Source organism: Euleptes europaea, chromosome 1 (genome assembly GCF_029931775.1).
Source record: "Euleptes europaea isolate rEulEur1 chromosome 1, rEulEur1.hap1, whole genome shotgun sequence".
NCBI classification, from domain to species: domain Eukaryota; kingdom Metazoa; phylum Chordata; class Lepidosauria; order Squamata; family Sphaerodactylidae; genus Euleptes; species Euleptes europaea.
This window is the reverse complement of record NC_079312.1, coordinates 71704379-71719816: the sequence shown is the minus strand read 5'-3', so window position 1 is coordinate 71719816 and position 15438 is coordinate 71704379.

The following is a 15438-nucleotide window of genomic DNA, read 5'->3' as shown; positions in this document are numbered from 1 at the left end:
CCCCTCCCCAAATGCTGTTTCTGTCAGCTAATTCAAAGTGTAAAGTATTGGATTTTTCTGGCCAGACTAAAAAAATGGCAAGAATTGTTGCTTTCAACAGTTTCAGCCTGCATGCAAGTGAGCCTTCAGATGCTTCGTGCTGAAAGCTTTAAATAAACAGGTCAACAATGCTGGAATGTCACGCTTATGACACCCAGTTCTATTTTTCATTATCGGGCAATCCAGAGCATCTGAGGCAGACCTAAACCAATGTCTGAAACCTGTGGTAGGAGGAGGTTGTTATGCCAACTGATATGAAATGTGGACATTTATCAATTTGCTGTACAGTGCAAACATGCTGAAGGCATGCGGTAGGCGGGGCTTCCTTTTCCTGAACAGATTTACCGGTAGTCTAGGAGAGCTTCTGGACCTGGCATTGTCCCAAGAGTCTCATATTTCGCAGCTGTGGCCAGAAAACACTTGTATCAGATTTAGCTGATGCATAGGCTGTGCCCTTTTCTAACAACAGGGGATCATGCCCGTCAAGTATACCTTTATAACCTCATGAGGATCGACTGTTACAATGTGCTTCTTGTGACCTGTCCTTGAAGATGGCTGAAAAGCCTGTGAGTTCAGAATGGAGCAGACTGTTCTCTTGAAAGACTGGGGAGATGTGAGCATGGAGCAGCAGCAAGAAGCATGCCTCGTCTGCACTGGCTCCCTGTGCAATCCTGAAGTGTGCAGGGCCTAAGCAACAAACAGATTAATTGATTTTGACCTATAAAGCCCTAAACCTTCTAGGCCTTGGAACTATGTCAAACTCAAGACCCAAGGGCCATGTCAGCCCTTCTTGTGGCCAACGACACCCTGTCACACATTACTGAACAACTTTCAGCGCCCTTCTGTTGAGAAAATACAGGAGTCACCTATCGGTGCTAGTATATGTGACAACTGCAACCGCTGGAGAATTTCCACAGCTGGCTTTTGAGGGATGGCAACGGTTGCTCCTCGGGCTTCTCTGTAGGACACAGCAAGGAAAATGAGTGCATGCATAATACCTTTTGTTGACACCTTAATAACGGATAACTTGCCAGAACCGCTGTAACCCTCCCCCCCCACCACCACTTTCAGTTTTGGCATCTAACTGAGCTAGAATCATTGGTCTAGCTTTAAAGTACGGAGGAACTGATTTTGTTTAGTGAAATTAAATAATACCACCTATACATCATCTTGTAGATATTTTCTCTTAATGACTGAGACAGTATGGGTTTCATATCCCGTGACCAAAGTCTTTCCCATTTATTTAACAGTATATCATGGCCCAACATCTGTGCCCAACTAGTCATAGTGGGTTTTATTCTTTCCTGCTCGCAATAGAGTTCTAACAGTAACTTGTACATCTTGGATATTAAATGATCATTTGTATCCAATAAAAGTTTTTGAAAAATTGATTTGTTTTTAGAAAATCCAGTTTTCAAGTCCTGAAGAAAGACAGAGTTTATCTGATGGTATTGAAACCAGGTCAAAAGATCCTTAACTTCATCGTAGTCTTTTAGCGAGCATTTATTTCCATCCCAGAAAATACTTTTCTCAATGTAGCCCACCCCGCTCACTGCCCGTGCCCTAGAACGTTTTTGTTAGTGGAGATGCCATCAGGGGGCAATGGAAGAATCGTACATCACTCAGAATGGGGCTCCTCCCCCTCCACCCCCCAGCAGCTGCTTCTGCTCTGCGAAATGAGCTGGCTGGCAACGTTCAGCTATGCTCAACATCACAGGCCTTCAAAAAGGCTTGCGGGACTTCCCCCCCCACACACACATTGTAAAAGACTTTTATGGAGACGGGTTGGTTTATTATTATCATCCTACATTATTATTATTATCTATTCGATAGCGCCATCAGTGTACCTGGCACTGCCAAGGCCCCTGCCTCAAGGGGGTTTCAATCTAAATGCTGACAATAGGAAAGCCCATAGAGGGAGGGAAGAGAGCGGCAAGGGTAACAAGGGATGAGCATATGCAGTTCCACCTACTTAAGCTTCATTATCATGTGCTTGGCTTCATGCTGTGAATGTGTGTGGCATTAACGGGTTTAATCTATTGTTATTAGATTGTACTTTTACGGCATTTGGTGCGCTGCTTCAGTCTGGAAAAGAAGGGAAAGCCAAGTGCTCACCCTCCGCTGGCGGATCTAGACAGAGAAGGCTGTGACCTTGTTTGGCACAACAGAGTGGTTTGCCCAGAACATCACTGCCGATTTGCTACAATGGGAATGGAGGATCTCACAGCGGCAGCTGCTTTCCCTGCTTCTGCTTACTGCTGTTCCCTCCTGAGCAATGAAAGAGCCGTTGCAGCATCCATAAATGTACATAATTTATGATCGGAGCTGAGCTGAAGCAGAATTTCAACTTATGACAATGACGATAGCCGGCCCAATATATCAACCAAGTTTTTTTGTTTTTTAACTTCTGAGCCTCTGTTTGGAAAGTGGTCCGGAAGCCCTCATTAATCTTTGCAGAGATTTGCTGAGAATTGCTTCTTCGGTGACAGGATTGCGCAGGGATTGTGACAGGCTTAGATTAATCTTCTTTAAATGAAAACTTCATGAGCTGCCATTAATGAATAATGGCCCCAATCTGCATATTAATTTGAATAAATCATCACAATATGCTCTTCTTTGGGAGGTCCTTTTGTGATTCTGCAGCAGCCCGCTGTCCTGAGCACCAATACATGAGACTAAAGTTGGTCTCATATGATGATGATGAAATTCATCAGAGGTGTTGCAAAGAGGGCATTCTAAATAAATATGAATCGGGGCCCCAAGCATATTGCACAGTCATCCTTTTGCCTGAAACAATAAATCCAAAAATCAAATTATTACTAAAGAAACAACCAGTTCAAGAAATAATAGATTTAGTCAACGCTACCTCTAAAACAAAATTTTGGGTCACTTGTACAGCTAGGCCACTGGAAAACTATCAGACACCAAGGAATCATGGGTTAGATTCAGTGACCTATCAGTGGAAAGTCCTGATGGTGATGGATATTTCCTACTTTACCTCTCCCCCCAACAGTCTTTTCTGATACTTTGGAAATTTATTCCGGGGTGTGTGAGACATGAACTAATAGCCAGACATATCAGGATGCTGCAGAGGGGAGGGGAAAGGGATGGGATTGTTTTTCTTGCCTTCTCCATCAGTGGAGTTCAATGCAAAGCATTTTTCAAAAATAAGGACCAGACACCCACTGGCTAGCAGTGAAGTTTACCTTCAAACAAATGTCACAGCAGTAATTTCACAATACAAGACTCCACTGTTTACTAACACATTTATCACCCTGCATTTTTGGGTATGTGCTTTAAACATCCTAGACGTACTTTAAAATTTAATGAGTTCACCAAGAGGCTCCAGAATGCTGCCATCTGGCGGCAGAAAGAGTGGAAGCCTCTAGAACTGATATAAGGTCATCTAGCCCAGTGTTTCCCAACCTATGGGTCTGGACCCAAAAGTGGGTTGCGAAGCCTGCAGAAGTGAGTTGTGGGCTCTTGTGGGCTTATGGAGCCTCTTCCCTTCCGCTCCTTGCCTAGTGCCCGGCTGAACTCACGCTTAATCTCTGAGGCAGGGTGCAGAGGGCCAGCCGCCCAACCAGCAGTCCGTGGTGAGCAAGACTGCAAGCTGTGCCTGGAAAGTAGCGCGGGTACCTTCTTGCCCTACACAGAAGTGGGCTCTGTCATCATCCCCTTCATTTTTTTTCCTTTGTTCGGTCACACTCCTCCCCATGCTTTGCTTTGAATACCTAGATGTTTCTCAGCAGTCACTAAGGTGGGTTTTTTTGTTTGTTTTTTTAAAGGCCTTTTGTGAGCTGCACCTGCTCTTGCAGCTGCAACAAATGGCCAAAGGAATCACTTCCCCAGGAAAGTTTCTGGTGCTGCTGCTCCTGCCTGCTTCACAGGTGCCATTTCTTTGAAGAAGAAGAAGAAGAAGAAGAAGAGTTGGCTTTTATATGCTGACTTTCTCTGCCACTTAAGGGAGAATCAAACTGGCTTACAATCACCTTCCCTTCCCCTCCCCACAACAAACACCCTGTGAGGTAGGTGAGGCTGAGAGTGTGTGACTAGCCCATAGTCACCCAGCTGGCTTTGTGTGTAGGAGTTGGGAAACAAATCCAGTTCACCAGATTAGCCTCCGCCACTCATGTGGAGGAGTGGGGAATCAAACCCAGTTCTCCAGATCATACTCCACCGCTCCAAACCACCGTTCTTAACCACTACACCACGCTGGCTCTCTCTTTGCTGCTGCTGCTGGCTCCAGCCCTGCTTGGTGCAACAGCAGCAGCTCCCGTGCTGTGTGTGTGCTCTTTGGGAGGGGGGGGGTCAAGGGCAATAGTGCTGAGATTATTACGTTAGCCCACAGGGGGAAAACATCAGGACCAAGCTACCCTTGACTCGTGGTCTCTGATTGCTGGGGAAGGCACGATTTATACACATCTCCTGGCCCTGCCTCTTCAGTCTTCTGCAAAAAAAAAAAAAAAAAGAGCCAATGCAGAATGGGGTCTGCTTGGTGACTATCCAGGAGGAGCCCTTAGAAGCCGTCATGATCCTAATATTCCATTTCATTTTTAAAGGTCTGCCCTGCTGATGCATGAGCAACTGACTAGCAACTTTCGCTTTTTAAAGTTGCCATTTTGTTGGGCAAGGTTTGTGATCAGCGTGGCAGCCCTGGTGGAGGAACAAAATGGTCTTCTTGGGCCTTCCTCCCACATGAGTCTATATTATTTTTCAATCCAAGAAGCATCTCTCGGATGTGCTCCCCAAACCTGTATTTCACAACCTTAAAATGCCAGTTTCGTCCCCTCTCTCACACCGGCCATTGGCAGAGACAGAATGTGTCTGGGACTCTGGATAGGATGTCCTGGTCTGAGTTGATGATCAAAAGAAAACAGAAGGTGCTTCATGTTTGGAAACAGATACATTTTCCCAAAAGGAGAAATGTTCCACGGAGGTTAAATAGAATATGAGGGAGGGGTCCTTCACTTCTAAAACAGTACTGTAAGAGGGAGGAGCTTGATGCTTGAAATTCGACTAAATAGGGAGCAACCCAAGTAAATCCCAATCTCTTTTCCATGTTTTGGTTTCTCAAACTCTACTTTAGAGGCTAAGTAAATGGGTGGGACCCCGGCTTTGTATACCCAGGTGAGGCCAAATCCCTCCCCCTGGCTTTTGTGCGGTTTCTCTGAAGTAAATCCCATTTAATTCAATGGGGCTTTCTTCCAAAGCCAGTCTATGTTTTCTTACCTAGGAGTAAACCCTGTAGAATACAGAGACTTACTTCTGCGTAGACATACATAGGATTGTGCATTCTGACAGGGGTGTGGAAGAGATGCACTAATTCTTGGTGCTACTTTCTTCAATTACATTTTAAATAGCCAAAGGAAAAAAAATAGATCTGGTAGCCTTCAAGGTTCAACAAGATCCATTTGCTGCGTCTATAATTTTTATAGCTCATGAAGCTATAACTTGCAATCCGATAGTTGTGTTCGTACATTCACATTACTGTGATGACTTCATGGAGGCAAGGGATCACGGGGTCTTGAAAGCACCGGCCAAGTCACTGCCTCCTTGCACAGACGGTTTTTATTTTCAGTTGACTGCTCCAGCTACCTGAAGGTGTGGTTATCTTCACCCACCTCAGGGTTACCATACATTGCAAAGGAGAAGAGCCACAATTCTGCAACCTGCCTCTTTGCCTAGGAAACCTCCCTGGGACAATTCTCCCTCTCTGGTTTCCTCCTCTTCTTCTTTGCCCTTTTCCTCCTGGCTGGCTTGGCTTTCCTTTCTGCTCCCGTGCCTTCTTCCTCCAGCCAGCCTCATCCCATTTCCCTCTCCTCTCTTTTTTTAGCCCCAGCTTCACACCTGGCCCTTGAATTAAACTCCTCTTCTCTGCTCCCTACTGTCCATAGCCATGCCCTGCCTTAAAACACCTGGGCCCAGACAGCCGTTGTTCTCCCATCCAGGCTTGCTCATTGCCTTTATACCTGTTGAGCTTTCTTGGAACACACTGGAGACTACCATGACTGCATCCTCCTGCCCCCACCCTGCTCCTCCAGGTGAGTCCTGCTGCTGGGTTCAGGGGTGTGTCTGTAGCAGCCCGTGGCAATAATTGGCTTGAGCATATGGTTTTCCTCTGGATCTAAATAAATAAAAAGCATTCCTTAAGACCTAATGCAGTAATGTGGGGTAAACGTCATACCACTTACAGCTGTTTTGAAATAACTACACGGCTACAAGGTTAAAGGCACTTCATGCTGCCTGCTTGATAGTTAAGTCTGAAAAGTCGGCACTTGCTTATCTGAGGTGCTTTTCCAGGCATAGAATGGAAGGTCATCTCTGTTTTGGGATTTTTGGTCTCTGCTTTGAGATACAGTGTAAAGGACGGAATTATGCCACTGTCGGACGGAATTATGCCACTGTCTGATAAGACAGTGCAGCAGTACAATAAACCTTGTACTGGTGATTTTGCACTTGTAAACCTGGTGACTTAATACTTTCTGCATAGATGGGTGAAAATGATACTGCCAGTCACTCTCCAGAAAGACCTGATTTGGATCCATGACAGAGGCCTGAAGATTCCTGACTCAGCTCAGATAACCACTGATCTGAGAGGATATAAGGAAGCCTCAAACGGCCAAAAGGCAGGAGGACTGGTAGAGGACAGCTGAATGCTGTCTGGCTGCTGGGTCTCCCTGACATCCTCCTAAGATGTTAAACTAGGAAAGCAGAGAGTTGATGGAAGTTGGCTGACGCTGACCGACCTCACTCTCTATACTTGTCTCTTGCGTGAGACACATGAAGTGAGTTACAGAGAGGGCAGCAAGTCTGTCTGGCCATAACTCATTTCCATTATATTCTATCATTTCATGTCTTGCGTGATATGAAACTATACCATTTCACAACATGGAAGTTGTGAAACCCAAACTACAGAACTGGTCCATACAGTTCTTAGAACCAGAAACAGGGAAGAAAGGAGTCAGAGGCTCCCCCAACATAATAGGGGAGGCTTCTGTACTCAGAATAAGAGGCAAGAGATGTTCCTGGGGGAAAAAGGAGAATCTCTTTTCTCTGTAATGAAGCTTAAGGCACATATAAAATGCTTACATAAAACATATACAAAATCTATTAAGCCTATTCATGGAGACTCTTAGTTCAGGAAACATATTCACTGAAATTGACAAAGCTAGAGAATAGCTGAGTCTTCCATACAAACACTAATACAGCCTTAAGCTTGCACATAATAAATAATATATAAGCTCTGCATTGCTGACTGTTAAGAGATACACATACCATCAGCATGTATGAAGCATTCCTGATCTTAAAAGTGATCAGACATCTATAAACATAGAATGGTTTAAATATAAAAGATCATAGTATCTTATCCTCTGCATACTGCATTGGGTAAAGATACTACACATAGCTGTAATAATTGACTATAGCTCAAATAGCTCTAATTTCAGCTTTCCCTGATAAACAGACTTCAGAACAGTATTTCAATGAACCTAAACTGGCATGAAATACTCAATGAGCTTTGGACTATAATTCTTAAATAAACTAAGAACCAGAGAATCAAAGATATGGTAAAGACATAGAAGCATGGGAAAAGTCTATGTCCTTACAGAAAAGGTTTGCAATATCTTAAATATCAGCTATGCATATGAGCTGGAGAGGTTTTAGAAATAATATAAGGTTGTACTTAATTTACTATAACTTATAGTTTATATTTCAGGTACTTTGGATAAAGAAGCTTTTTGCTATAACAAATCTTTTTCCCATTATATTTAACCATATCTTCTCTCTGTGAAACTAATCAGGTTTTTACAAGATTCTGTAACTGTAGTATTCTGAAAGAATCTAGAGATACTAGTTAGAATCTCATAAAGAGAAATGTATTAAAGGTTTAAGGTTAGGAAACCTTACATAGAGAAATTGCTTATAAAGATTGTATGAAACTGCTTGCATATGTTAACATAACTGAACATGTTAAAGAATCATGTTTGTACTTTATGACATGTTTTGAGAATATGTATTCACATGCATATATATTTTATGTGAAATAAATGTTATTTAAAGGAAGTCCCTTGTTCATAAATTTTCAGGCACTTCTCAATAGAAAGCCTACAGTCCTTGTAGGAATTATCATTGACTTCTGGCTGTGAGGTCTCGCTGAATAGATAGCTCCATTTCTCAGTAAATGGTACATTCTAGGAGTGTAGACCCCTTAACGCCACAAGCCGTGACATGTCCTACCCTGCCAGGTGAGTTGTTGCCAGATTACCCTCCACACCTATCTATCTTTCATCTGCTGTTAGGAAAGCATAGGTGTACTACTACTGCTTATCATAACCACCTAAATTATGGGAATGAACATGGGGATGAAGAGTATATTCTGGTACAATATTGTGTGTTAGGTGCCATCAAGTTGCTTCTGATTCATAGCTACCCTATGAATCAATGTCCTCCAAAAGTCCTATCGTTAATAGCCTTGCTCAGGTCTTGCAAACTGAGGGGCGTAGCTTCCTTTATAGAGTCAATCTATCTCATGTTGGGTTGTCCTCTTTTCCTGCTATCTTCAACTTTCCCTAGCATTATTGTCTTTTCCAGTGACTCTTGTCGTCTCATAATGTGACCAAAGAAGGAAAGCCTCAATTTAGTTGTTTTAGCTTCTGGGAAGAGTTCAGGCTTGATTTGATCTAGAACCCACTTATTTGTTGTTTTTTTGGCAGTCCACAGTATCCATAATACTGTCTTCCAACATCACATTTTAAAGAAATCTACTTTCTTCCTGTCAGCTTTCTTCACTGTTCAGCTTTCACACCCATACATACTAATAGGGAACACTATGGCATAAATTAACTTGATCGTGTTACCAGTGAATCACATCTTTACACTTCAGATACAATATTACCCACAACCATATGGGAAATACTGCTGGATGAAGCTAGAATCTACTCGCTCCTACAGAACTCAATGAAAGCAGAGCTGCTAGGAAACTAAGAGAAATTCCTAAATCATTACATTTTAATCCTGACTTTCCTTCAAGAACTTGGGGTGGCATACATAGTTCTTTGCACCTTCATTTTATTATTATAGCCATATCAGGTAAGTTAGGCTATGAGAGAGTAACTGGCCTAGGATAGCACAATGAGTTTTATCATGGTGAGGGAGAATTTGAACCCGGGTCTTCACAGTCCTAGTCCAATATGCTAAGCACAACACCACACTGGCTGTCAGGCTGCATTCAGACATCACAATAAACTGAGTTTGATCACAAGCACCTGTGAATTATGATATTCTGAATATAGATGGTTCAATGAACTGGGATTTTCATCTAAGGTTTGCAGCTGGTTTGTCAATTACAGTTTGTCCACAATGTGGTAGTTGGGACATTTGAACTCTCAAATCTCAGTTTGCTAAAGCTGCTTGGCCACAAAAATGGCAGCACAGGGAGGATATCATATTCTTCCTACTGGGAGGTGGAGAGAAAGCCAAAAGGAAGCATACCAGCACTTATGCACCAATTGAAATTTATTAAGTAATTGTCTGGAATTCATTACACAAGCCACAGTTTATCAAAGATGTCTGAATGGAGCCTAAGCAAAATACAAGAAATAGCCTTCTTGACAGTTGTCTTATGCCCTGACTGAACTAAAACCCTATCCTGCTTTCTGTGAAGTTGAAATTATCTCTGCGGCACGGACTCCTTTCTTAGGCACTTAATATAAATGACTCTTCAGGGGCGGATGACTGATCCACACAGCCAAATCAATACACACATCATCCCACTATACTGCTTCCAGATTACTCCGTTAAAATGTCTGCTCTGTAACAAAATGAAGACTGTCAACTAAAAATTTTCATACAATAGTCTGGGATCAAGGGCTTGGGTGTCATACCCTAGCACCAAAAAGATGAACAAACTTGATATTTGCTGAAGTGCTGCTGTCACTATGTTTACAAGTGTCTGGTCAGTAGAGTAAGCATGGCTCTAAAATTAGTGGAATACCCAACAGAATATTCGAAAGGAGGTTTCTCTGCAACGAGTAAGCCTGTGGACACTTGGGGTTGAGAAAAAAAATAGGGATTAGCAAACTTGAAGCAGGGGGAGCCTCTCTAATTTTTACATGGAAATGGTGTGTGGCAGAGGGGACCTTAACTCTCCCCGAACTTACCTCACAATCTTCTTCTGGCACTTTCTTCTCCAGCCTTGCTTACTTCTAGTATTGAAACTGGGCAAAAAGAAAAGCGCCTGAAAGTAAAGCAGAGGAGAGGAAACTACTCAGCTCCCCTCATGCAGGTATCCCATTTCATGTAAAAAATTAACTACCACCCTGCACTGCGCATTAACTGGGTAGACACATGAGGGACCAATGGGGCTGCCTCCTGCCAGGTCTGCTCTGCGTATTCCTATCTCTCTTCATTGTCTTCGTCTCAAAGTTAAGACCACAAAGCTCTGTGGAGTGGAAACCCTTATGCCCTTTGATGGCATTGTATATAATAATAAAAGACAAGGAAACCTGAGAACATTTCTGGAAGGGGAGGGGAAATCCCACAAATCCCTGTGCCTTGCTTTCTCCCCTCTTGCTTGGGTTCTGTTTCCCCTCTGTCTTTCTTCCCCAACCTGCCCAATTACCTGGTTCTCCCCTGCCCCACCCACTGTCTCTTCCCCTGGCCTATCCCTACTCAAAAAAACACAACCACCCTTTTTTTCACTTGGCATCTTGGCAACCAAAGACATCGGCCGGGTTTTTCTGTGACGCCTGTGCAGCATGTCATTGATTATTAGGGAGGGGTGGGATAACTTGCCTTTTTACACTGCAGAACCTTTCATTGATTCCAAATGCAGTGGCTAGGCTATTGTCATGAGCCAGATGCAGGGATTGTATCACTCCTGTGCTGAAAGATCTGCACTGGTTGCCAATTTGTTTCCAGGCACAATTCAATGTGCCTGTTCTTATCTTTAAAGCCCTATATGGCTTGGGGCTGGGGACTTGAAGAACCACGTCCTGCAATATTGTCCAGCCTGCAAATTGAGATCTGCCCCACAAGACTGCTCTCTGTGCCCCCACCTTCAGAGGTGAGGTGGGTCGCAACCAGAGAAAGGTGGTACACACCAGCAGTGGCTCTTTGGGAAATGTATGATTTGGCCACAGTTGTTCATGCCCTGACAAATGTCGTTTAGATAACTGCAGCAAGTCATTTATGGGGTTGCTGGTGAAGACTATTTGGAAACTTCCAACTAGGTCATAATACAGCTGCAAGGTTTTTGACTGGTGTGGACAGGAAGGAACTTATATTTTGCATACTTCAAGTGTTTCACTGATTACCAGTTGGCTTCAGAGCAAAATTCAAAGTGTTTTGATCTATCAGTCCCTGAACTGCCTGAGATAGCTGAAGGATTGCCTACTCCATTATGAATCTGCTTAGCTTTTAAGACTGAAGTACTACTTGTCCAATAGTTTTTACTCCTAAGCCTCTGAAGGAAGCTGTAATCCATCTGTTACTTAAAAAGTACGTTCTGACCAATTATAAACCATAGCTTTAGGACTGGTCATCATCAATATGCTGATAACACTCAGCTATACGTTTCTTTAAATAAGCCTCCACATGCTGCTATCTCTGTCCTAGGCCAGTGTCTAGTTCAGGGGTGGGGAACCTTTTTCCTGCCAAGGGCCATTCGCATATTTATAACATCTTTCGGGGGCCATACCAGGTGTAGATCTCCCGTGGGGGGGAGAGGCTAGGGTTGCCAGGTCTCCAGCCACCACCTGGAGGTTGGCAACCCCAGCGGAGGCCACCCAGAGAAGGCCTGCAGGGCGCCCCCACTCCCCCCTCCCAGGTGGGAGGGCAGCCAGCGGTGGGCCCCAGAAAACAAGGTGCCAGGGGGGAGCAGCCCACAGTCGATTGGCAAGGGAGGAAGGGAGGAAGGAAAACAGAGAAAGAGGAAAAGGGAGGGAGGGAAAAAGAGAGAGAAAGGGAGAAAGAAATGGAGAGAGGGGGAGAAAGAAAGAAAAGGACGGAGGGAAAGAAAAAAAAGGACAGAGGGAGACAAAGAGACAGAAAAAGAGGGAGGAAGAGAGGGAAAGGAGAAAGAGCGACAGAAAAAGAGGAAGAGAGAAAAGCCTCCCCCCCCACACACACCCCCGCGCATGCTGGCCTGTGCGACAGGGCCCCAGCCACCCCACCTCCCCCACCCACCCACACACACCCGGCGGCGCACGGAGCACCAAGCAACCGGGCCCCAGTCTCCGTGCACTCCCCTCCCCAGAGCTCCGCGGCAGGGTTCCCGTGGTAGGGTTCCCGGAGCTCCCGAGGGCCACAAAAATGTCCTCAGGGGCCGCATACGGCCCCCGGGCCTGAGGTTCCCCACCCCTGGTCTAGTTGCTCAGTTGAAAGGCTGGGGGAGAAGCAAAAAGTGAACCCAGGCAAGACCTGTTCGATAAGGTCAGTGTTCTGGATGGAACTGAACTTCCTGCTTAAGATGTGGTAAATCTCTCCTTTGAAGAACTTGGGAATTTTAATAGAGCTTGCCTTTTTGCTGGAAAACCAAGTTTGTACTGTGGCTAAAATTGCATTTTCTTCTCTGTTTGGCTCCCCAGTTATCATACCTTCTAGACCAGTGGTGGTGAACCTATGGCACACGGGCCAGAGGGGGCACTCAGAGTCCTCTCTGTGGGCAAGTGCGCCATCGCCCCAGCACAGAGTTCGCCTGAGTTCGTTACTAGAAAGCCAGAGGGACGCAGGGCCGGGCTGCTCCCCTCCCCCTCTCTATGCGCACCTGAAGGCATTTCTCACTTCACTCGCCCCTCTGCCCGGCAGCCCAGTGGGAGCGCTTCCTCCCTCCTGTCACATGCGGCAGGGCGGCTCACATGCGGCGTGAGGGTGCAGCGCGTACGGCAGCCTGTTGAGTCTGTGGCGAAGGTGATTCTCATGGTGGGGTTGGAGAGGAGCTAGGTTGGAGGGGAGCATAGCTCACAGCGTGGCATAGCTGGAGGGGAGCAGAACACTCAGGCTACAGCGCGGGCTTTGCGGCGCCTCCCACCTTTCAGTGAAATCCCCTACTAAAAGAGGAACACCTACTAGTATTCAGGTTAAATTGCCATGTTGGCACTTTGCGATAAATAAGTGGGTTTTGGGTTGCAGTTTGGGCACTCGGTCTCTAAAAGGTTTGCCATCACTGTTCTAGACAGACTCAACACAGGGCTATCCTTGAAGACTATCTGGATACTTCAATTGGTACAAAATGTGACAAGCTGTTTTTTAGCAGGAGCAAAATGTTGCGCTCAGATCGCTTCAACTGTAAGATCACTGCACGAGCTGCCAATATGTTCCTGGGTTCAAAGTGCTGGTGTTTACTTTTAAAGCCCCCAACCAACCTGGGACCCACATACTTGAAGGCCCACCACTCCCTGTACAAACTTGTGGGCAACTCCACCTTGTCCCAACACCTTACACCTTGTGTAAGGAGGGAAACAACCACAGCCTGTTCACAGCCTTTTCTGTAGTCTGTATACTAATAATTTTTAGCACAAAATGTGCCCTTTTCACTGCTGCCATGCTCCAAGCAGGCATTTTAATTGAGCTCTCCACCACAACCCCATCATCTCCTTCCTGGTCAGCTGCTGCCTGGTCAAGTACATTCAGCAGAAATGTAATTTAGGTTGTGTGTGTCACTTTCCCCCTATGTACCCTGAACGTTATTTGCTATGTTATTTATTCTCCAAGTTTGAAGGGATACTCTTGGAGCTCTTCAGTCTGCTTTGGTTTTCACCAACCTCAGTAATTCGATGTAATCTACAAATCTGGTTACTTGAAAGCTGCAAACTAAACACCTCCCCGTTGTCCGTTTCTCTTACTTCTGAGCAGTTCCCAGGCTCCTTTCGCTTAACTTAATGCTGTCTGTGCAGAATAGGGCAAAAGGTCACCGCAGGGACCTCTAAATAGGGACCTTATAGTCAAAGCCATTTCTGCATGGGAGGTTTTGCCTTGGATTTGCCACTCTTTAGATGCACATTTTTCCCATTCAGGTTCTCAAAACTCAACAATAAGCCCCCATGCAGAGTTTTGAGGATTCGGATGGGGAAATGCACACCTAGCGGCAAAACCTCCCATGCAGAAATGGCCAAAGTTGCCTGTGATCACATAGGAGAACCACACACAGCCATCTTGACACTGGGGAAATAAAGTTGTTGCTTGCTAACATAAGTTTCTAACAGTGACTGCTGTTTTGTAACCCCAAGTCCCCCCCCCCAATAGTTAAGGCTGGTATGTGCCCCAATAAACAATGCATTGGGCTCTCTTACAATAATATTTCCTTGCAGAGGGGCTCCTCCGTGCAGCTCGGCTTTTTTCTGTGCCCGCTCAATCAATGAATGGCACCGAGTTCAGCAGGGAGTATTCCTTTTTTTAAAAATATTTTTATTATTATTTCCTTCATTTAATATATCAACATATACATCAACATCTATTTACTAAAAAATTAATAAATAATAAAAAACAAAAAATAATAGTAATTTAAACTAAAAAAGACTCCCCCCTCACTCTTTTCCATCTAAAGATAAGTTGTACATACTTTTGCTAAGAACATTAATCCCCATATTATTTAATTTATACTTATGTTATATTGTTAAAATGGGTTAATTCAGCACCTTAATGTAACCATCGTACAAAATATATAAAAGGGATTAAACCAAAGAATATCCTTTCAATGGTCCCATTAAAAATTGATTTTCGCAGTAAGTTCTCCACGCCTCCCATTTCCCCCCCCCCCAAAAAAAGTGCACATTATCATTCTGATTTATCCAAGCTGTCTCTTATCAATTCCAGCATCTTATTTATCCGGTCATTTTTAGTCGGTATCTCGCCATAGCAGGGCGTCTTCCCAAACCAGAGCGATCGCGTCTGCAATTCGCGCTTACGATTGCGAAGCACCTCCCGAACGCATTGGGGAAACCACCTGCAACGAGGCGCGAGACTCTCACGACGCGCCGGGGAGGCACGAGGGGCAGAGCGGGCAGAGCTCCGCGCTGAACACGGCCTGGCCGCTTCCGGGCTGAGAAACCGTCCCCCCGCTCTGCGGTCCTGTGAAGCGGCAACTGGAGGGAGGGAGAGGGAGGGAGAGCTCGCGGCCGCGCGCCACTGCCGGAGCCGCGTCACGTGCCACAAGCCCAACGCTCCCCATTCTACCGTTGCCGCCCAGTCCTATCCCGTCATGCGTTGCTCCGCTCGGGTCGCCTCACAGCTTTTCCCGCCTCCCCTCCCACCTCCCGTTTCCTTTGCTCCCCCACAATCCCGCGCGCCGGCGGGACCTCCCCCCCCCTTAGGCGCCCCTGAAGCAGCAAAATGGCGGATACAATGAACAGGAGACGCCTCTTCGCGGCTTGAATCGAGCCCGCTCGAGGGCGCACACAC